The following is a 22,233-nucleotide window of genomic DNA, read 5'->3' as shown; positions in this document are numbered from 1 at the left end:
ACCGTGGTGCCATCTGTTGGTCTAGTTAGTAAGTTAACAACGAAACTGACAAAACCGGCATGGACCGTGGCGCCATTTGTTGGTCTATTTAGTAAGTTAACAACGAAACCGACTGAAAATCAACGAATATTTGACAGTTAAATTTACCTAACTAAATTGTTTTATTTGCAAGTGTGGTATCGTTTATTCTGGTAGTGGTTATTTGGCGATTACTTACGATTACGATTTGGTGTTTACTTATTTTCTTCTTGTTTGTAGTTAAAATGTATTACTATAATAAATTTGTAATTTTTTCAAGAATGTCTTTTGCTTTGTAGTTGGTGCGGTTGCCTAAAAAATGTAATGTGCACCTCGGCCAAAAAGTCCCTTTTGTCCTCGCCTGTTTTCAAGTCTCGGCTCCGCCTCGACTAGAAAACTCAGACTCGAACAAAAACGATGCACTTTTTGGCCTTGATACAATAATAACTATTCTAGGACAGTCTTCGTAGGCAAACCGAAAAAGTGTAATCCATAATTTAGAGTGCTTTCAGGAATCTTGGCAACCGCGAACTTGCATTATTCAGAATAGGACTGTTATCAAATTTTGATTAAAGTGGAAATAAATATGAAGGGGAGATCTGTGTGTTGCTATGATCAGAACATCTATTGATGAGATTGTGGTCTGGGTATCTGGAACAGGTCCAGACACATTTCCGAAGTGTGTTTTGTTTATGAAGTTCGAGTTTTGTTTGCAAACGATTGGAGCAGGGAAATGGATGTTGTTAAATGTTTAAATAAGTTTGTGGGTAGTTGTTCTATAAGAGAAAAGTTTATGAATCGTTTTTTGATTTTTTTGTTTTGTCTCAGAGAAGTAAACGTAGTATTTTCTCCGCACTAAAAGTAGGAGAAGCGGCTACTGCACTCCCACCACTGTTGTCGCCCCACCCACTTGTCTTTCAAACTCCACCCACCGACCTCGAGCAGCTCCGCCTACCGCTTCCTTTAAACCGATTTCTAAGGTTTTTGCCATCCAAATTATTGTTATCAGATGGTTTAAAATGGACTTGTTAATAATTTACATCGACATTCTTGAGCGAGCTTCTGTTGAAAATTGTATCGCTTCGAAATTTATTACTTCCCAAAGTGAATCCAACACCCTTGCAGCGTAAGTAATTCATAAAATTCTCCATCTCAGATGGTGGAAGTGCCATGTAATACAGAAATAGTGAGTGCCGGTCCATAAACAACACCACCCAGAAACGTTCCGGCGTTGTCAACAGCTAAAACAAACTCGCACGAAACTAATAAGCTGCAATAGTGCGAAGCTCACTCGAAGAAAAATAATCTCGGTGGGAATATATTTAAGGATACGAGAAGGACGACAAAAGATATCTACACGTGTCCTTATCGCCTACGTTCCGCAGCGACGGAATGAAACTATTTGGAGACCTATCGCTTTAGTTGAGATGCAAAATATCATCCTTCAATTCCAGCAGCGAAAACATGGAAAATACATTTGTCACGTATACATGTTTATTCAATTGGCTCGTCTCGTCTCGCGTTTTTACGAAATTCCTTTTTAATTTGGAGTGGAGAATTCGTGAGCTGTGACGTAATCGAGTCGAGCTGCACCTGGTGCCAACCTCGGAGGCGGCACACATGACGAGAATCTTCCGTCATAACGACGTTAGCTTCCTAATTAGCCTGATGACTAGTGACTCACCATTATTTACTTACGTAGATTAAATCCACGATTTTTGTTCTCTCAGTTCTGCAAGTTTCATCATCAAATTAAATTTCAGACAGAAAACTTCGATCAGACATGACTCTAAGATTACAAATCGGGAAGTAAAGTCAGCTGGGAAACTCCTAAAGAGACGAAGACAAGTCTGCAAATAACTGAAAAATAAGAGTTTCGTTTCTTATAATTGAACAGTTGTCTGCAGCATCCATTCCACTTGTCTTGTTGCATTTTTGCATGGTGCTAACGAACCTAAATAGGAGACAGATCTAAATCTAAATCAAACCTAGACGTGTCCTCTGAAAGTTTTTTAGATTCCACAGGATATTGAAACAATCGATAAAATGTAACACTCGCCTTGATGCATAATTTAATACAACTGACTTCAGACAAATAGATAAATGATTGGAGCAAATGATGTGATGGTCTGTGGATGTATGATGCCAGAATCCCTTTGTTGGCAGATAGTTACTAAAGTATGGATATCGGACTGTGTGCATATCCGTAAATTGCACATTGGCCATCAATGGATACATACGTAGAGGTGAATAATCGCTTATTCACCATTCAGTGACAGACCGCACAAATTTCTTTGATGTCGCGAAAGAATTGTGCAACTAGGAGAAAAGAAGAGTATTTTTTCTTAATTGTACCGTCCTCTCAAGTTATTGTATGTAGATGTATGAAAAGTGGCACTGCACCCCCTCTCCCCAACTTCTTGCTTTGACCTCGACAAGCCACACCTCGTGATCTCTTAAACCCCGCCCGCTAACCTCGACAAACTCCGCCCACCGCTTCGTTTAATTCCTACCAACTTGACCTTGACAGATTCTCGATCACAATATTTTAGTCTCGACGACACCCTTACTTGTTATAAAAACGAGATAATTTTTGCGAAAATGCGCCGACACGTTTACAATCCATTAAATTCCGGTGGGGCGACTTTGCAACCCTTTAATTCCGTTAAAATAATGACGCAAAGCGGATTCGTCAGAGCAAGTGTGTGAAAAGAAAAATTCAACTGTGCCGTTTATTTATTTAAGTGTAAAGCGAGATGATTTTTTGTCGCAAATGGAAACGTGTCCGAATACCAATGGCATTACTTTGTCGACGGCAGACTTCATTAAGACGGCGGAATTTAAAAGACAAGCTGAATCCTGGACTAGGAGATTCGGAATATAGCGCACTTTAAGGAAACGTCACGTTTCAGCTAGGTCCTGGATGTAACAGTGCACGTGACTCAGGTCCGAGGTAAATGGTGAGGAGCTCCCTCCACTCCAAGAAAGAATTCAATAAGTTGAGGTGGCGAAGAGGCTGATGGCGGAAGATTGACGCGGTGAACCCTTGATTGGGAGGAATTTGATCGGACCCGTTTTGCGGTGACAATACAATGATAAACAAATGCCGGAGCTGTTCGATATTGATTGGGGGCGGCGGGGAAGGGGCAAGATCCAGAGGCAACGAGACAAGAAACGGATGTCTCGTAAATAGGATCTTGAAAAAAATAGCAACAAGAAACCAACTAAAATATTTTAATGTTGCAGCAGTTTAGTTCTTCTTGATCTGAGCTTCTAGATGAAAGTTGTTACACTTGAGCAGAGTTCAAGATCATTTGAACAAATGTTTTGGCATTCCGAGGGGTGCGTAATGACTGCAAAAATCCTGCAAATCGCAATCACTTCCACTTTGGAGCTTGCTGTTTTGCAGGAAGCGCATGCACCCTGCGAGACAAGCTCGACATCCTAAGGACCATAATTCTAGTATCGAATCTTGTGCGTTTGTCTTCCAGCTATTTGTTCAGTTCTGCAGGAAATTTAATTTCACCCCCAAGCACTTGTTTATCGAAAGCATATTAATAAAAGTGATTTGGTGAAAGGTAGCGACGGGTATAACTCGCCAAGAATGAAATGAATTCGTTCGGAATCTGTTCAGGCAGCCATTTTATTATATTTAGTGAGGAATTTGTCGGGATCGATGTGTCTTCCTCGTCAAGGCAATAATTTCGAAAATTCCAGACAAACGTCTCCAGACTTATTAGCAAGATTTATGCGATAAGTCAGGGGAAGTTTGTTAACGGAAGCGTGTGCTTGTTTTGTCTTGTCACGCATAAATTACGAGGGCTTTACAGTGCTTCTTACTTTATTTATTGACACGTGAAGCAATTTTGCACAATTAGGCACGCTCGAATCGAACTGATTCCACGCATCCGTGACGCGGCATTCAGGCCGGATGAATCTATTATTACGGATATTACTGTCAGGTTAAAGTGGAGACAAGTGTAGACATGAATGCACAAACATATTTATTTTTTTCCATTGCACGCCGTTGAATGCACTTCTTTGATAGTATTTCATTTTTCATTCATTTTTATACAGCGCAGTTCATATCTGGGGTTTATGGTAATAAGTGCATACAAACTAGGTAATAATTCATTTGCAACAGTGTGTTTTATTTTTAATTTTATTAAGTAAAAATATTCGCCTTATACATTTTTCTTTCCACATATTATTTAATTTACACTCGTTAAAAAAATATTGCATCCCTCTGAAAGAACGGAGTTACAAAACTTTGTGAAACTCAAGATTGCCATTCAAACTCTTTGAATTTTTATTTTTGAGTGATTGAGCAACGCTTTTGGGAAACATTCAGCACTGTAGCTTTATTTTTCGTTGGCGAGTAATAGATATATATTAACAATCAAATTGTAATAGTGTATTGCAATTAAATTTTAAAAAATGCTTTCATAAAATTGTGATTTGAATCGTTAGTTAATTATGAATAGGGTGGAATATAGTTAAATGTAATTCACATAAAATTTATCTGACGTAAATATTTTATGTAACATACTGTGTTTTACTGTGGCATCCTTAATAACACCGTAAAAATTTATAGCAATTGTTTGAAAAATAATTTCCAGTAATTAATGGTTAGCTAAAGCAATATTCAAAAATTTCAATTTGCACCATTTAAGAATTTTAACTGAAAAACAATATTGAATTAATGATTTTAAATTGCTGGAACGTGCTTAAATTAAATTAAATATTTACCAGCGCTAAATAAATATAACAATTTTATTGAGCTTGGGATGAATTTTTTTTGTTGATAATTTTGTACCATCTGTCTCAATTGTGCTAGTGATTTTACATAGGTAGGAATGTGCAAATAAGAGTATTTTTGACAATAACACGTTTAGAATTGTTCCTGTGATAGAAACTGTTAAGACCAGTTTTGTAGCTAGTTCCCAGAACCTGATGATAGATCCCCAAATAGAAGTGAAGAAGGGAATAAAACCAAGGAAATGGATAATGAAAGAAAACCATGATGAGAGAGATAAGTGAGGATACGGCAGGAATAAGAGAGGAGAACAAAGTACTAAAAAAGGAATTAGCTGCAGTAAGAGAGTGTGGAGCTAAGGAAAGAATTAGCGGCAGTGAGGGAGGAAAGGAAGAAAAATGGCAGGCGAAGAAGGCAGATTGAATGAAAAGGATAAAAATGATAGAAGAAAAGATGGAACAAAGAGAAAAGAGGGAGAGGAAGAATAATGTTATAATAACCGAAATAGGGGGAATAAGTGGAAATATAGAGAGGGGGGTGGAAAAATGGATATAAAAGGAGATAGGCGTGAAAGTGAATGTAAAAGGAGCATTTAAAATAAATAAAGATAAGAGCAGAAGTAGAACATTATGCTAAATAAGAGTAAAATGAAGGAAAGAAAAAGTGAGAAGATGTATATAGATTAGGATTTGACAAACGAAGAAAGGAAAACACAAAAGATTAAGTTAAGTTAAGAGAAGAGAGAGAGATACTGGAAAAAGGCGAAAATAGGATACAGATAAACGGAGAATGGTTTAGATGGGATGAGAAAGAGGAGAAACTGAAGAAATTTTTTTAGAAGTAGGAGAGAAGAAGAAAAGACGAACCGGCCAGATAAGGTACAAAGAGAAGGTGAATAAAAAGAAAATGGACAAAGGAAATGGAATACGAAAAAAAAAAACACAAAGGGGAACACAAGAAAAAAGATGCGAAAGGGAGGGGAGAAGCAAAAGTACTATATTGGAACGTAGCGGGATAAAAAAAAAAAGGAGAAGAATTTTGGGACTACGTAAGACAATTTGAGATAGTGAGTCTACCAGAAACATGGGTTGAGGAACGGAGCTGGAAAAAAATTGAAAAGACGCTACCGAAAGAGTACAAATGGGAAGGTCAAGGGGCAAAAAGAGAAAGAAAAAGGGAAGAGCTGCCGGGGAATAATAACAGGGGTGAAATTGGGGATTAAAGAAAAGTGACAAGAAAATGGAGAAGAAGAAGGATGCATGGAAAGAAACGTTCGTATAGGCAATAGGAAAAAATAATTTGCTTTGAATTTGATAACACGTGGACGTAAAAGAGTACTTCAAAGTGCAAATTTTTGTTTATCTTGAGCTGTCAGTTCTGTTAAATTTGTTATTTTAACTCATTCCGTTCACTTTTTCAAAATTTCATAATTTGTATAACTTTATATGTTTCCTCTTTTTCCACTGGAATTTTAAATTTTGAAAGTTTAATTTTGTTAGAATCAGGCTGAATTTACATATTTTTTGTTGGATTACAAATTTGAAAGCGAATCTAAATTTCTGATTCCATATAAAAATAATAGTGCAACAAAAAAGAAACAAATGGAAATAAAATTGAAGAAATTAAATAAATTTAAAATCCTAACGTTGGGTTAAATGTTATTTTCGCAAGGACTAACGAATTTGATTTGTGTAATGCCATGAACCTGTAATTTTGTAAATTTTCCAAATCTAAAAATACATTTAAAAATTATTCTACTTTTGTTTGAACTTTACAGAACATTTATAATTATCTTAAAATGTTCATTCACTTTCGCTCACTAACACATTTTGTTTCTACAAATGCAAATGATACTACAGTTGCATTTTTGTGTTTGCTGCGAACCTCTTTTCTACTTTGTTTTCTTTCTTTTCTAAATACACATGCAAACAATTTTTACATTTTCTAATAATGCTAACGTTATCGTTAGTTCCTTCTCCCAAAAATTAAGTATCAATGGTTAATTTTGATTTTGAATTTTATACATTTCTTACTCTCATTACACTTCATCGCTGCACGACTCCACAATACTCACAAATAACATATTATTATAAGAAATGTTGGAAAGAAATATTCGGCGATCATGTTAAACGAGTGAGATGAATTTGGGTCATTTCCCTCAGGTCGGCATAATTTTGCCCAAATCGATTTAAATTCCGATTTCTAGCGTCGTCCTTAAATAAGATTAGATTTTATCCAACACGTGGTTCACTCCTGATGAGTCTGAACGTGAATACACTTGGAAATACAATTTTCTTATCGTTTTGTTGTATTTTCAAGAAAATTAACTGGAAACCATTGTGCAAAGAAAACAAAATACATTTGAAAATTTAATGTATTGTTGTACGCGGCCAGTGGAGTTTTGGGAAACGAGCCGGAAAGGTGATTGCAAGTGAGGAAAATATTGTATTGTTTGGTGCTATTTTCAATATAAACACAGACTAACGATGTTGTAAGAATTTAAATTGGTATTGTTGTTGAAATATGAATTTGAAAACTTATTTACAATTTATTTCTTTTAGGAAGATTCACCAGAGCTTGATTAATTTTTTTGTTTGTCTGGTAGTTATTTACATAAAGGAACTAGAAAACAATATAGCAGAAATATGTTTATTAAAAGAAAGCTTCATGGCCACTGACGAAAAACGTACAATGGAAGCATATTTTCAGTAATGGTTTACGAATGAAAATCGCTCTCACAATAGGAGCAATCAAAAATTCATTAAAAAGAAATATGCTTTTGTTCAAACTATGAAAATGCCATAAACAAACAGAACAATCAAAGACGTAATTGAATAGTAAATGGGATATCAAAGTTAAGGTTTACAATACATATTTGTATTACAAAAAAATTCATTGAATATTGCAGTAAGTAGAAATAAAAATAGAAAAAGGTAAACAGAAACAGATTCTTCGTTAATATTGACTGTTTGAAGATTTCTTTCGTAAAACATTTAAAAAACTATTCTTTACTGATTTGTACTCGATTCACAAAGTGTCAGTGACACTTCACAGAAGTAATTAGATCATTAGAGGAAATGTGGTGCTTGCTGCAGATGCCTTCGATTGGTTGTTCACGGACAAAGGTCTGGTAAAAGGTGTTATCACATAACGTGAGCGGATTTATTGGTACAAATGCTTTGTACAGATAAATGGTTTGATAAACACGAACAAGTGATTTTACAGGTCAGTCAGCATTGACATGACGAGGATACTTTTATGGACTAATTATTGGACGGTAATTTATTGTACGCACGCACATGCAGCGGAGTGAATAAAAACGTAAAGCTTTGTCACAGTGTAAAAATGACAATGTGTTAACAAATAGCAAAAACAGATTTGAAAATATTTCTGTTTTGTCATCAAAAAATAATCAAGAGAAGTTAAAACAGAAAATTTAAAAATAGTCAGAAGAGATTCTCTATTCTTGTAATCTGCAAAGTTGAAAGACACTTAACGTTAAGGTGGAGTGAAGAGTAAAAAATATCTTGTAGATTATTTAGAACTTTTTTCAGGAGTCGTATCCACATATTTTTATAAATGAAACTGTCCGGAACTTTGCCAGATTGGTCTTCTACACTCCTCGATGTTGCTTCAATTTCCAGTTGTCTTCAGTGACAAAAAATATTTGGACAGATTTTGGGAAGATTTCCGGCAAACTGTTGTATTTTACTCAAGAAAGAATTTTGGTGGAAGAGAAGTAATAAATTGAGTGGGATTAGTTTTTTAGATGTACTAGTGTGCGGTGTAAATTCTTAAGAAGATATCAATTTGGTGGTTCTTGATTTCAACAGTAAAATATGTGGGTTTTAGATTTCCTGCGATCGGAACTGGTGGCTCTAGAACCAGAAATTAATGGACACCCAGATCACCAGATCTAAAGATAAACTCCTTCGAGTTCGTAACAAATTGATGAGGCAATTTTGTAACATTTTCTTTGAAAATTTTGGAAGCTGTATTTATTGCTTCAAAAACGATTTTCATCTTCAAGCTGTGTAACTCTATAGAAACAAAATCAAAAATAGAAAGATGGCCGTTCAAGGTTAAAAAGTAAACTTTAGACTTTAGTAGACTTTACTTATATTATTGAACCTTCAAGTACTAATAATATTGTTACTGGTGCCTTAAATTTTGAAAATTGTCATTTTACTGCAGCAAAAGAAATGAGTTCATCTCCGACTTTTTTTTTGTAATCCGTTTGAAGATCAAATAGTATATACAGTATTTTGAAAATGTGCCGAAATTTTACCTACGAGGTTGTGGGACAACGTAGAAGACTAAAAGAAATAAAAAAAAAATGTACCTCAAAAATTAAATGTAATTTTATTTTTTGAGCCAGTAGCTCGTGGTTAAACTTTTGCCGTGCATTTCTGGGACAGCCTGTAGAGTAGAAGATTTTTCTGAGCTTCGCCCAGTTGTTGACCTCGACTTGACCTCGGTCTTCAATCTCTGGGCTTAGCACAAAAATACTCACTTTTACTCTTAATGATATCAGATTGATGTACAGATTATTTCTTTTCATATTTAATAACGTAACATGATTATACATAAACATAGACCTCTCTACATTTTTCTCTTTTTTATTGCTGCCTGAAGTTCAAATTTTGCGATTGAAAAATTCACGTTGCCACATTTGTTCTCATCTCTTTTTTCCATTTACCGTTCATTATCCTGCAACGTGTTTGTCGTCGCGTCATGATATACATTTCAACCGCTTAACTCGCCGTCGTCTCTTTTGATCGCCTTCCTGTATATGGCACTGGGTTACAGAACAAACAATCCTCTCCGGAGGACCGTCCGTAAATCTACACTATGGTTTTTCCTTTCGCCGGCGAAAATGCAATCGTGGAATTTTATCAAGGATATGCTCCTTTCATCGTTCCTCGAGACTCGTCTATTATTTACGGAGCGTCAGATTAATCTTTAAAGGAAACGGTCACAACTTCCACTCTTTTCAACTCCGACGACGTTTTTGCTCCATCCTAGCTCTACGATTTATAGATTAGATTTAATAATGATCGCGCCAAACTTTTTCATCATCGTAAAATCGAAATAACTTGATTGTCGAGGCCGTGTGAATCGTCGGTGACGGCGTCTTGTTGGACGGCACGTCTTTAAGTTTGCCGGACCTAAAAGTGTTTGCTTTGCCCACTTGGTTATAGATTATCTTTCGATCTTGACATGGCTCTTCCTGATTCGGCAAAATATTTGCTCTGCAAATCCAATTCTGCTCTTTTATAGGCAATTAGTGGCTCGCGACGGGAATTGAATCTACAGGGTGAACCCTTGAACCTGTTTAAATAAATTACTAAAAGATCGAATGAAAACGACATTGTTAGATGAGGGAATGATCGAAGCGCCGATAAATAATTTACTGTTTGCTGTTGGAATGAAAATTGGAGGAGAACGGTAAAGGTTCCACAAATTACTCTTTTCAATCATTTATTTACTCTTTCGTCGAAAATATTCCAGGAATTGTGGAATTCGGTGTCTGCTTTCAAACAAGTTGTCGCTTTTACAACGACAGTAGGTGAACTTTACTGACTGAAGTCAAAATCCCACGCATTTTCTTATGGAGGTTCGTAATGCTAGTCAAGGTCATTCGAATCGTTGTATGTCTGGTTATCTAATAACGACCTCACACTCTCATTCAAGCTCTCACTACATAAAAGCTATTTAACAATAGTAGTATATTAAAGAACGAGTTTTATAAAAGTTGATTTGGCGTGTAGAAAACGAGCCGTAGGGGAGTTTTCTATGGGACGAGTGCGCCAATGCCCTTATAAAACGAGTTTTTTATGTTATTTTTTAGAATTTGCACCCTTTTTTTAATTTTTAAATAAAAAAATTAAATTTTCAAACTCTAGGGAATTTTTGTATTAATTGGTAATTCAAGGTAACGGATGCACTACATCTGCAACAGATGTTAACAAGTAGAGTTTGAACATTAATATTGGAAGCTTTTTGGTGTAAATGACAATAATACACTGAAATATTGATGAAAAATGTCTACTAAACTACGAGTGCTTTAATAGACAGCCATAAACGACTCCAAATTGAATACAATAATAGACCTATTAGAGACGCAAATTCTAAAAAAGGAATTAAGCACTCTTTGTAATTGATTAGTTATCAATAAATCACCCCTCTAAATTAATGAGGCCACTTCTATTTCAGATTTAAGTCCAATCGATTTGCTGTAGAGGGTCGATTTGGATCTATTACTGCACATGAACTTTGACATTAACGAACGAGTTGTATTTAAACATTTTTATTTTATCAAATTTTATAGACATGGTTAATTTTTTATTATTAGTTCATTCTTTCTTGTTTTATTTGTTTTTTAAATATTACTAAACGAGTTATTGTGCAATTTGATAATCCTCAGTAATTATGAAATATTGCAAATTTAATACAGTTACGAAACTTGGAGCATTTATCACATTTATCCACACCTGCAGAATAGTTGCTTGAGAAAGAAATTCAGCAATATTTTCTTATTTACACAAGAAAGCTAAATTGCTTTATAAGTCTCTACAAGGTTTGTTTTTCATATAGACTGAGAAATATCCAGCTGATTGGAAAGCTTCAAGTTTATCAATAAAAATAATTTTGCGGTTGCACAACTTTGTACAACATTTAAAAAATTATTAATGTCGCAATTTCTCTTCGCTGCATGTTGTTCGACAACCTTTGGCACACTTTTACGCCGACTAAATAAATAATTAGCATTTTAAGGTGCTCGGATTGACTTATGAAATTGTTTTTTCATCATTAATCTTCCCCTCAAAGGAAACTTCTTAATTAGTTTCCAGGATATCGCAAAAATAAACAATTTGAAGGTGCCTCTTGGGAGGTTGGAAATTAAAAGCGAGTCGGAACTTTCTCCAATAAGTAGCTCAGCAATCAACAATTAATCTAACAATCACGGAAAAAATCTTCCGTTGTGGATACTTTCTTTCATGTGAAATTTAACAAACTATTTGCAATTTAAACCCGTCTGGAGGAATTTATTTGTGGTTTAGGTCGACGCGCACAGTTCCAGCTTTGCCCAAACTCGAATAAAACAAATACATAGAGCGGATTCGTATTTATTTATTTATTTGAAGGAAAGTTTAACATGTTCAAGTAGTCGAGAAAAGTTTCCAGGGAAATGTACAAGCTTGCACCTTGCATATACAAACATTCTGGTGGTCGCCACGGAATATGCATTTGCCAAGTCGCTAAAATTGGCAATGTAAAAAATTCAAGTTTTCGATTTGCATCACAAACTCGCCTGGTTCCGCTTTCGCCGTCACAAACTCGCGCCTACTACGCGCGTTTGTGATCACACTGATTACTCAATTAGTGGTCTGCAGCTGTCGACGCATCATGATAAATCGGTCGTTCGAAGCTTCACAAACTCGCCTTTGCTTTCACTTTGAGCTGTGTCGTTTGTGCTTTGTTGAAACACTTTATTTTGCACCAAGTACAAATTTTCTTTTGATCGAGCTTAATCAGTACACGCCCCTCGCCTAAATTGTGATTTCACTGCCTTGTTGGACAAGTGTACGGTGCTTTTCGGGGCATTAACAGCCAAATCCCGCACATAAAGAGCGGTTTCATCTCCGAAAGCTCATAATACGTCCCTGTTTTAAGCGACCTGTTCGCCGTTCATTAGGATGCAGAGAAAGTAGCGAAGTTGCCCAGGAGAATGTACAGAAGCACCGGTACATCTGTAATTGGAGGGGCGGTCTGAGAAACAACCCCACGGACCAAATCGCATGACTACAATTTTTGCCCTTTTATCTCCTAAGTGAATTACCGCCTCGTTCGGCAACAATTCTTGTTTATTTAAAAGTTTCGTGCCGAAACAACGTTTGGACACACGAAACGTCAAACTTTCCAATTTCCGCTTAATGCCGAGAAATGAGTCCGCCGGGATGTTTAATTGAATTCTTATAAAGATATTGTGCGTCGAGGAACTTTTCAGATCAAACATTTTTGTATCTAACAGTCGATAAAATTAAATCAACAATTTGCGAAAAGCAAATTCCCAATTTTTATTCCGATCCTTGGCCAAAGGAAAACCGAGAGCTTTGTGTTTATCCGGGGCCAAAGCTGGACCTGAGCCGCTTCCAGATCGCGGATTATTTCCAGGAACGTCTGCACCTGATTCGTGCTGCACCCGGAAAGTTGTCTTATTGTGGTAAATTGTTGCAAAACAACATCTCAATGCACTCCGTTTCTCTTTTTCATTGCGACGTGTACGCACTGTCTGGAAAGCTCAAATGCAACTCGCGGACCATTACACAAGTCTGAGATTTCCAAGCTCCCGATTTGATCGAAGTTGTCATAATCTTGCGCCTTTTAAGCGGAAGTTGCGCCGTATTTCAGAATTCCGTCGGAGCCCGTTTTTTATTTACATAATTACGAAGCAGCTCATTTTTCTCCGCAGAGGGCGCCCCTCTTCAAATAAAGTGTCAAACATCATCTGCAGCGCCATCGTGCGGATTTACGTTTCCATACTGGTCCTGTACGTTCCTCAAAGTAACTTTTAAGGATGATTTAAAATCGCCTTTGGGTCCGATATTTTATCGAGCTGACAGCTTCTCCGTAAGAAATATTAGTTAGACGGGGGCGAAATATGAATATTTAGGTGAGGAACTGCAGCCCGCATTCGGAATTTAATATGTACAAGGTGGAACTGCCTTTGATCAGGCCATAAGATCCGCGATAAATTACACGAAGCTGCGGAATAATAGAATAAACCTACACACCGTGTATTACATGTCAAACAATTTTCTTTCATCTCGGTCGGGGGTTTTTCCGGCCGGAAAATAAATTCCCGGAACAAGGCCGACATGTATATCGAACAAGTGCGTCCCGGATAACTTCTCCTTTATTTAGTACCAAAGTTGCAAAAGATTTTTATCAACCGACAAAATAGAAAAGGAACATCCTGTGGCATTAATTTTTTCATAAATGTTAAAGCGCGAGGGCGGTTTTATTGTTACTGCCATAAAATAATTTATGGCACTTATCTTTTTACGGACGTTAAATTTTATAGTAGTTTTGAATAATAAATTTCGGAACATAACTGGAGTGTAATTATCGTTTTGCATTGATCTGTCTATGAGCTTATACCAAATTTTCGACGTTTACGACTTGTTGGTGGGTTTTTAGCGGCTCTGAGGGCTCAAATTTTATAGATGAAACCGTAATTTAACATTTTTACGACGCACCTATTGGCTGACATCATCGGAGTATTTGAAAAGACGAACCGCAGCAAGACAATAAATTCAATCCACAATTTTGTCCCTATTATTTGAATGTTCCATAAAACTTTGCCAATTTTAGTTTTCGCCTGTTTCATACAATTCCAGTTACTATCACAAACTCGCCCCGCCACAATCGTCACAAACTCGCCACTGATCAGTCGAGTTTGTGATGGCGCTAATTATCACTGTAGATTTAATGTATTTTACGTATTTCATCTGTGAGGCATCATTCTCTTTCGACTCTGCTTAAAGCTTCCAGTAAATTGTTTATCAGCAGTCTCATTAGTCAAAAAGCTTCTCGAATACTCTATTTTTCGTCAGCTTGTTAGCATTCTTTATGAACTCTTGTGAGTAAAAATAAAAATGTAAAAATATCGTTGACAACAGAGCTCTCGAGAGTCTAAATCGGTCCTCATCAAATTTACATTAGTCAAAGATTCCTGCACAACACAGGTTTGCTTACACATTTAAAAGCTTCGTTGTAAAAAACGGGAACATACCTGGATGTGCACTTCCCGAAACAGGCACATTGATACATTTTAACGAAGCGTAAACAATTTGCTTTATCTAGGAGTGTAGGCTGGTGAGAGTAAAATCAGTACCCCCACTTAAGAACAAGGTGTTGTGTTACTAATCAATTATGAAACTTACATGAAGTTGTGGTCTAGAAGTTTGGGGATCCGCAAGTAATTCTAATATCGAAATTCTGTTCAGATTTCATTGTCGTGAGGGAGCAAAATAGCATCTGCGTGGAAGCTACTCTTGTTTTGCACTTTAAAATGAATTAATTTTTCTCGTGTGTTTGCTTTTACTGTAGGTAATTTCGTTGGACAAAACACAAACAGACACAAATGTTTTTGCGTCGTGTTAAGCAGCGCAGCGTATTTTCATTACAATGCAAATATATTCTTGTACTGTCGGTGGTTTAATTACATTAAAACGTCTATTCAAATTGAAATTAAATAAAATAGGAGGAAAATATATGGTACCGAGCGCCAAAAACTTAAAATATGATAATGCAAATAATTTTTGGAAAGTAAAATATCACCTGAAAATATATCGTCGAAAGCCATTCAAACTTTTTATTTACAGAACGTGCCACCCAACAACCATGAAATTTTCAAGTGCAGATAACATGCCGGAAAAGCACATTTTCATCAATTTGGTTTTTTACTTTTGCCAATTTAGCTGATTAAATCTGCACAAGTACTCCAGATTGTATTTGGTGTAATCACAAAAGCTCTTCAAGACGACGACGCTTTAACAAGAAATACACTTATTAGTTTTGTTCAGGTAAATCTTTGCAGGGAATTTTTATTGAATATACACCGTGGACAATTTTTTGCAAATGGCTATTACTAAAATTGAGAGAAACTTGCAACGTACAGTAAAAAGTAAAAATAAAAATGTAATGTGTTGTCTTTCAAAAAAGCGAAATAAAAATGAAACCAACTTACATGAAATATAAACCGCATTTTATCTCCTATATTTTCAACTAGTAGTATTTTTCTTTTACCGTTAAAAGGTCGTGTAGCCGGATATTAAATGATCCCAAAAGGTATGATATGCGAGTTTAGACAATTGCACCTCGCTCAGATTATCGATATGAGAGAGGCGAACTCACTACGTCCCGTGCACTGGCCTTATATTTATTTTTTGTTGCGCAGCTCCCTGACGTCATATCGTGATGAAACAAAGTGCGGAACACAGTCAGGAATTTTTTCTTTCTGACAAAGTTCATTTAAAAAAAATCGATTCGTTAGTTTTTGAGTTAAGCGGATTCAAACAGACAGACACACAGACCAAAAGATCTATAAAAAATTGGAAAGCGACTTTACCGCGAATTAGACACATTGTATAAGTGTAGAAGTATTAAATTTATAACGCAACAGTGCCAACTCCTCTTTTGCATAATTGTGAATTCAGTAGATTTTGATCAATAATAATTAATGAATAAAGTAAACTCTTAATTAGGTGTGCGATTTTATTGGCGAATTCAGCCCCGGTCGTGTCAATTATTTAAATTAGAATCAGAACGGCAATACAATATTTACATTAATTTGGGCAATTGGTTGACATAAACCCGCCAGTTCCGCAACCCTTTAATTGAAATGTTTCCGATTAATTACATCGCATCAGATTTGCCCCCAAATCGCATAATTTTCTCATAAATTACAATATTATTGGCCGCATTTGCGCTATTCAAACAATTAGCTGCTGCTCCTCGCCTCGAAGATAAAACGAAAGTTTCGGTGACAGTTCATTTAACTCCGTCCAAAAGTCAAACACGTGGCGGGAGCGGTAGCAGAGTGGACTCGGGGGCGGCACAAATATTTTTTGACTGACAGGATTGGTGTTTAAATGATATAATAGAGACGAAGAGAGGAAAATATGGATGTGTATAGTTGGGTTTACGAGGGAGGTGGTCGTAAAGTCGCCAGTCGAAGAGAAATTTAAGATTGAAAATTTTATAACTAATCGGTTTTATCTTGTTCTTGCCTTGTTTATGGGATATTAGAGAGATTTATGGCAACGCTTCCACTATAACTTTCGAGTATTGACATAACGGAATAGAGCCTTGGATTTTATATCGGTGGACACGGAATCCGCTCAAGTTGATAAAAATATGATAGGAGGACAGGGTGGAGGAAAGAGGGGAGAATTAATCCGCACCGACGATGACGACGATAATGCTTTGAATTGCTCCAATAAAAATTTTAATTTTCTTACAAAGCTCTACAACTCACGACCAGTCGCTTTTATATTGTAATCTTCGTTTTATTTTATAATTGTCATTTCATGATTTAATTTGCTACAAGTTTTTTTATAAAGGTTCAAAGTTTTACCAATCGAAGCTCCAAAGGGTGGATTTTCTTCAGCTTGGACCGTACCTGAAACAGACATAAACGAGTCATTTTATTTGTCAGAAGAATAAGAAAAATTGACTAAGTATATGACACACGTCTAGATCTGAGTTATAGTGTAGTCATTTACAAATTAACTGATGGTATATTTAAGCCATCTGGTTGTGGTGATGCTCCAATTTTTGTTTCTTGAATTTTATTTTTTTTACACATATTGCGTATTTTTTTGATAAGCCGGTCTATTGCAGCACGAGTGCTCTAATGGAACGAGTGTTATGATGCCTGATGAGTATAATATACTGTTTTTATCTACGCCCGTGAGATAAATGACACTTATCCAATCCATTTTGTGTGAGATAAGAATTTCACTACCTCACGTATTTTCATTACCACACCCATTTTCATTACCGCACGCTTTTTTATAATAAATTCTTATCTCACGCAAAATGGATAGTATAACTGTCATTTATCCCACGGGCGTAGGTAAGAGCTTCATTACCACAGGCATTTTCATTACCGCACGCTTTTTTAATAACAACCAATTAATCAAAATTCTAATTTAATAAACATTCAACTACAGGAGCAATTGATATCTCTTTTTTATAAATATTAATTACACAGTTGTTGTGAATTTTTACCTACTAGGTACATCAAATTCTTGATTATAAGTAGTGGTCCATTCTCACTTCGGTAAAAAAAAATATTGTACATTACACGTGTGATAACGCAACATTAACAAGCTTGTGCGATTACACAACTTGACTTCGCCTTGTTGCGCAAATTTCGCACGCGTTTGTTAATAGTGCTCTTATCCCACTCGTATTGTAAATATCTATTTTCTACTCTGCGTAATTTCTTTAACAAAAATATATTGAATCAAAATGTGCAACATTTAGCAAGATCTGACCAACCAATTCTTAAATCGACTAGAACCTACTTGAGCGCAGTTCGGAGTAATTGTAACTGCGTTAACCCTCTTGATAAAGTCTTTGTGTTTTCGCTGAATTATGATTAACAGGTTCGTTTAATTGGTACACTAACTATTAGCATTGTTGTATGCTTACGTTCCGTGCCAGACTAGTTACGGTTGTGAGCGTCATTTATCGAATTGTGTAATAACCGCACCGAGGCATTCTGTTTAAGCCCCAGAATTTCACCCACGATCAAGGTAGAACACAACTGGTGCGTGGGATTAACACTAAAACGGAATATCGCTTAGGTAGATAGTACATTTACACAATTTATCCTCATTTTGTCAAAGGAAATATTTAAGACTCACCACTATAACAAACAAAATGTGAAAGAATCAGTGCAAAAGTGGTTACGTTAGAATTAAAAATAAATTTAATAGTGTTTTGTAGTAGTTTGTGGGGTGGCTTTGCGTGCTCTGCTTCGCCACTCCGTGACCTTGAAATTGTGTGGCACCGTGCCTCAAGCTTTGCCGCAGTTCAAATAAAAATTGAACTTGCGCACCTGAAATTTAAATATTTGAATGTGCCCGCAAAGCAATAAAACTAGCGGGATGATGTAGTTAAATCTGGTGCAATAAGTTGGCAAATTTACACAAAGCTGACTTCCCACGTGTAAAATGTTTGTTTTTGGCGAGCTTGTTTGAAGTTCATTTTCGTGTCGTCTCCATTTTTCGTGGGATCAATCTGTGAAATTAGAATAGAAGATAAACATGTTTACAATCTCAATAAAATATGTCTAGTCGAGATATTAAGCTTCACAATGGCTCACAGAACGAGTCCAATTAGCCCTTGTCTGTATCTCAATACGGCTTCATTAGACATTAAAGCTGCTTGATTTATCCGCGAGTAATTTATCTAATCATTTCATTATAACTTTACTTGTTAGTGAAGCGAATCCGGTTCGAATTCGTTACCTGCAAATTAAAATTAGATAATGGTGCTCGCTCAATTAATTTTATTGAAAAGTGGGGAAGTGATTTTTAGATTGTTGTTGGGTTATTCGATATTAAATTCTGATCTGGATGAGCCCCAGTTGAGTCAGAATTCCATCGATGATTTTGTGTTTTTATTATTTTAAGAGCATCAAAGTCAGCATCCGGCCGGCGAGGAAATTAAATTTCTTTCCTCCTCAGGAAAACAGATTAATTTATGTACGAAATAAGCCGGCGCCGCCGCCAATACCTTTGCATAAATATCTTTTCAGTTTCCCTTACTTACATTTATTTATTTATAATTAACTTTTTTCTATCGATATTTTCCCAAAACGCGCTTTTATGTCGGTTATTACGTTATTTACTTTATTGATTGGATTTTTAATCATGGAGAGTGTATTCTGAGTGGTCTTATGCAACAATCAATGACACGAAAAATTATTTAAATGGATTGGTTTTACGACTTTTAAAAAGATCGCGTGGGCGGATTTAAAAATTAAAATAATAAATATACAGTTATCTAAAAATGAGAAATAACCAAACAACTAGATAATAAAAAATTACATACAATGAATACAACAGGTTCAACAAGTTTCAATCTATGCAATTTATACAAGAAGCACTTAAATCTGAGCTCCCTCAAGGAGCAGCATTGAGACTAGTGAAACTAGAAATTTTGAAGAAGAAAACTAAACTAAATAGTTACACAATAAATAATAAGGGTAAGATATTTATTTATCACTGTTTGGAATACGATTTAATTTTCTTTAACTAATATTTGGATCAGTCGCAAGTTTTGCGTCATAACTGTTTTATGAATTTTTCTCGAGGAAAAATGAAGCAAATAAAGATCACAATTAGTTCATTTATAACTTATGAGAGAGTCTTTTCGCAGTAATAAGCTGGAAAGTTTCATGAGTCATTTGGGAAAAGTGTTTTCCAGTAGACTCTATTATGAACGAAATTAACGTCAATATTATGTAACAAAAAGACCACGTAGGAGGAGTTAAAAAATCTCAGAGGAATTTGCATTATTAAAATTGCAAGATGTTTCAAATACTGAAAACGTGAGATTCTTAGATGCAAAATGAAAATTTTTAAATGTTTCCATAGTGGAAGTTTAATTAAATTTGGAGCAAAATTTTTAGTCCAGTCGATCTACGACGGCAGCTGAGTAATAAATTGCACTAATTCTGAGAGGAATAAATATATCAAGGATACAAACGGGTTCATTAGAACCGAACACTCGGTCGAACACTCGGTCGATCCACCACTCGCCTACGGCTCGTGTTGGAATTTTCATCCTCTTGAATAATAGCCACCATTATACGCTCGTTGAAGAATGTGCTATCAATTGCCATTGAATAATATAATTCCCTTTTTTTCGCTTCCTACATTGGTCACATTTGTATGTTTTTTTTATAAACAACAACAGTTAAAACAACAAACCGTGTACCATCTTCTAGAAAACCAAAAGTGCTCTATTAGAAAAGGAATGATAATACTTTCGGAATAAATAGTACTAGGTAAGAAGTATTTTCAAATTTAGAAAAGAAAATCTAAATTAAATTTTATACCTTTTGGTGCTTTTTTATAATACCTAGATATTACGTGGTTGTTTTCAGAAGTTTTTGACATTTTTTAAAAATTCAATTGCGCCGGCTCTGCAAGTCACGCGAAAGTGAAGTATTTTGCGCCGCGCTTCTGAACTTCTTTCGCGTCTAAACTATCATGCGTTCAAATGAAAACCTGAGTAGGCGTTGGAAAAATTAAACCATTTAGAACAGTGTAAAGTTTGAATTTCCCGCCGTTTGAATCAGATTTGTTTATGTTTAATCGGGACACAATTGAATATGTTTGTTTTTAGTAAAAGGTGTCCTCAGATATTTGCTTCGAGAATAGGAATCGTTTATTCTACATGGTTATTACAAATGATTGTCACATCGCAGTTGGCGTTGGTGACGTAGTGAATGTACCGCAAGCCTCATAACATGAGTCAGACTAATATCGCCGACAGGTGACGATACTGACGGTAACTTTTACCGCCGGAAATCTGTCTACTAGTCTGTCTCATGTTGGCAGGCTGGTGGCACATCCAACATTTGTATGGTTTTCAGCGCCAACAGCGATAGGGCAATAATAACCCTGCATAATACACCTATTCCAAATTTCTAAATTATTTAGTACTCAATCTGGATAAAACTTGTGACTTGCGACACCCCTCTGTAAGTCCTTCACGACATTCATTTGATCAGCATCGCAAATCGAAATATCAAAGAAATAAACAACCGTCGTCCTGCCGCAAATTTAAATTAGTTCCTCTAAAATCGCACCGCTTTTCCCAAACACTCTCACTCCTCCGTTCCACCTCATTTAACGTTATTGTTCAATTTGTTTGTTGCCGTTAAAATTCAACAGGCGATATTTCTTAGTTAATCGATTCGCACAATGGCGGATTCTTAACGCACCCAATAATGCCGAATCCCAATGGGCGTTGGGTAAATCCCGAAATAAAGCGCGCTGCGATAGTGATCATTTTGGTAATTTTGCGAAGAGGAAGACGTTTGAAACGTTAGCGCGGCTTGCGAAATATTACTTTTGATGTTGATTACGTTTATTTTATCGAAAAAGCGTTCCGTCGACAACACATTACATTAAGTACCATTATCTGAATGGCTCTCGGGACAAATAGGCTTGTCAAAAGATTGTTTCGTGTATAAGATCTCTCATTAGAGACGACGGTTCCCTTTTCCCAAATTCGTTCCTTTGTCGATCGAATAAATTCAGACTTAACGACGTTCGCTGTGAAATGGTCCTTATGGTATTTCAGCCGGAAATCTCGTCAATATTTTTGTCTGGAGGGGCGAACCTTGACGTGATTACTTCTCTTTGAAAACTCTCTATTATGCAAGTTGTGAACTGCCTTAACACATTGTCCCGTATTTAAACACTTCAAAAAGTCAGAAAAACAGTTATTTAAGCAATACGTGTAAAAAATACAACATTTATACAAGTGGGAAATCTACACGCACGAGCGCAGAGGTGATCCAAAAAATATTTTTACTTTCCGCATTCACTGAGTACTGTAAAACTCTCGCAGATGTTGCGAAGTTGTTCATTTTTACAAAACTCGAAAGCGGGGCTGAAAGTGAAAACAGATTCGGGCTTACGTCTAATGAAAGGGTAAATAATGCATTTCACTTTAATTACTTTTTGTTAAATTTATGCACGTGCAGATGTCCTCTGTCAGCCCTGTTCAAATGAAACTTTAATTGTTTTTTAATGTGTATTATTCCGCCGACCGGTTTCCAAAAGTTGCTGTCCGCTTTGTTTCCATTCAGTATTAAAAATACATCGCAACTTTGATAAATCTTTGACAGGGTTCATATCTGA

At 36.0% G+C, this 22,233-nt stretch overlaps 1 protein-coding gene and 1 long non-coding RNA gene across 2 annotated transcripts in view; one reads left to right on the top strand and one right to left on the bottom strand.

The window, feature by feature from the left end:
* The window catches only part of LOC138137828 (uncharacterized), a 133,174-nt gene that overhangs the window by 23,343 nt on the left and 87,598 nt on the right, over nucleotides 1-22,233 (bottom strand). The gene's annotated exons all lie outside the window — the stretch shown is intronic.
* Nucleotides 4,462-9,381, top strand: LOC138139293 (uncharacterized). The gene is made up of 2 exons (XR_011162264.1): nucleotides 4,462-8,277; nucleotides 8,329-9,381. It is a non-coding gene; the product is annotated as an uncharacterized lncRNA (long non-coding RNA).

Source organism: Tenebrio molitor, chromosome 9, assembly GCF_963966145.1.
Source record: "Tenebrio molitor chromosome 9, icTenMoli1.1, whole genome shotgun sequence".
NCBI classification, from domain to species: domain Eukaryota; kingdom Metazoa; phylum Arthropoda; class Insecta; order Coleoptera; family Tenebrionidae; genus Tenebrio; species Tenebrio molitor.
This window is presented reverse-complemented; position numbering and strand designations above follow the sequence as displayed.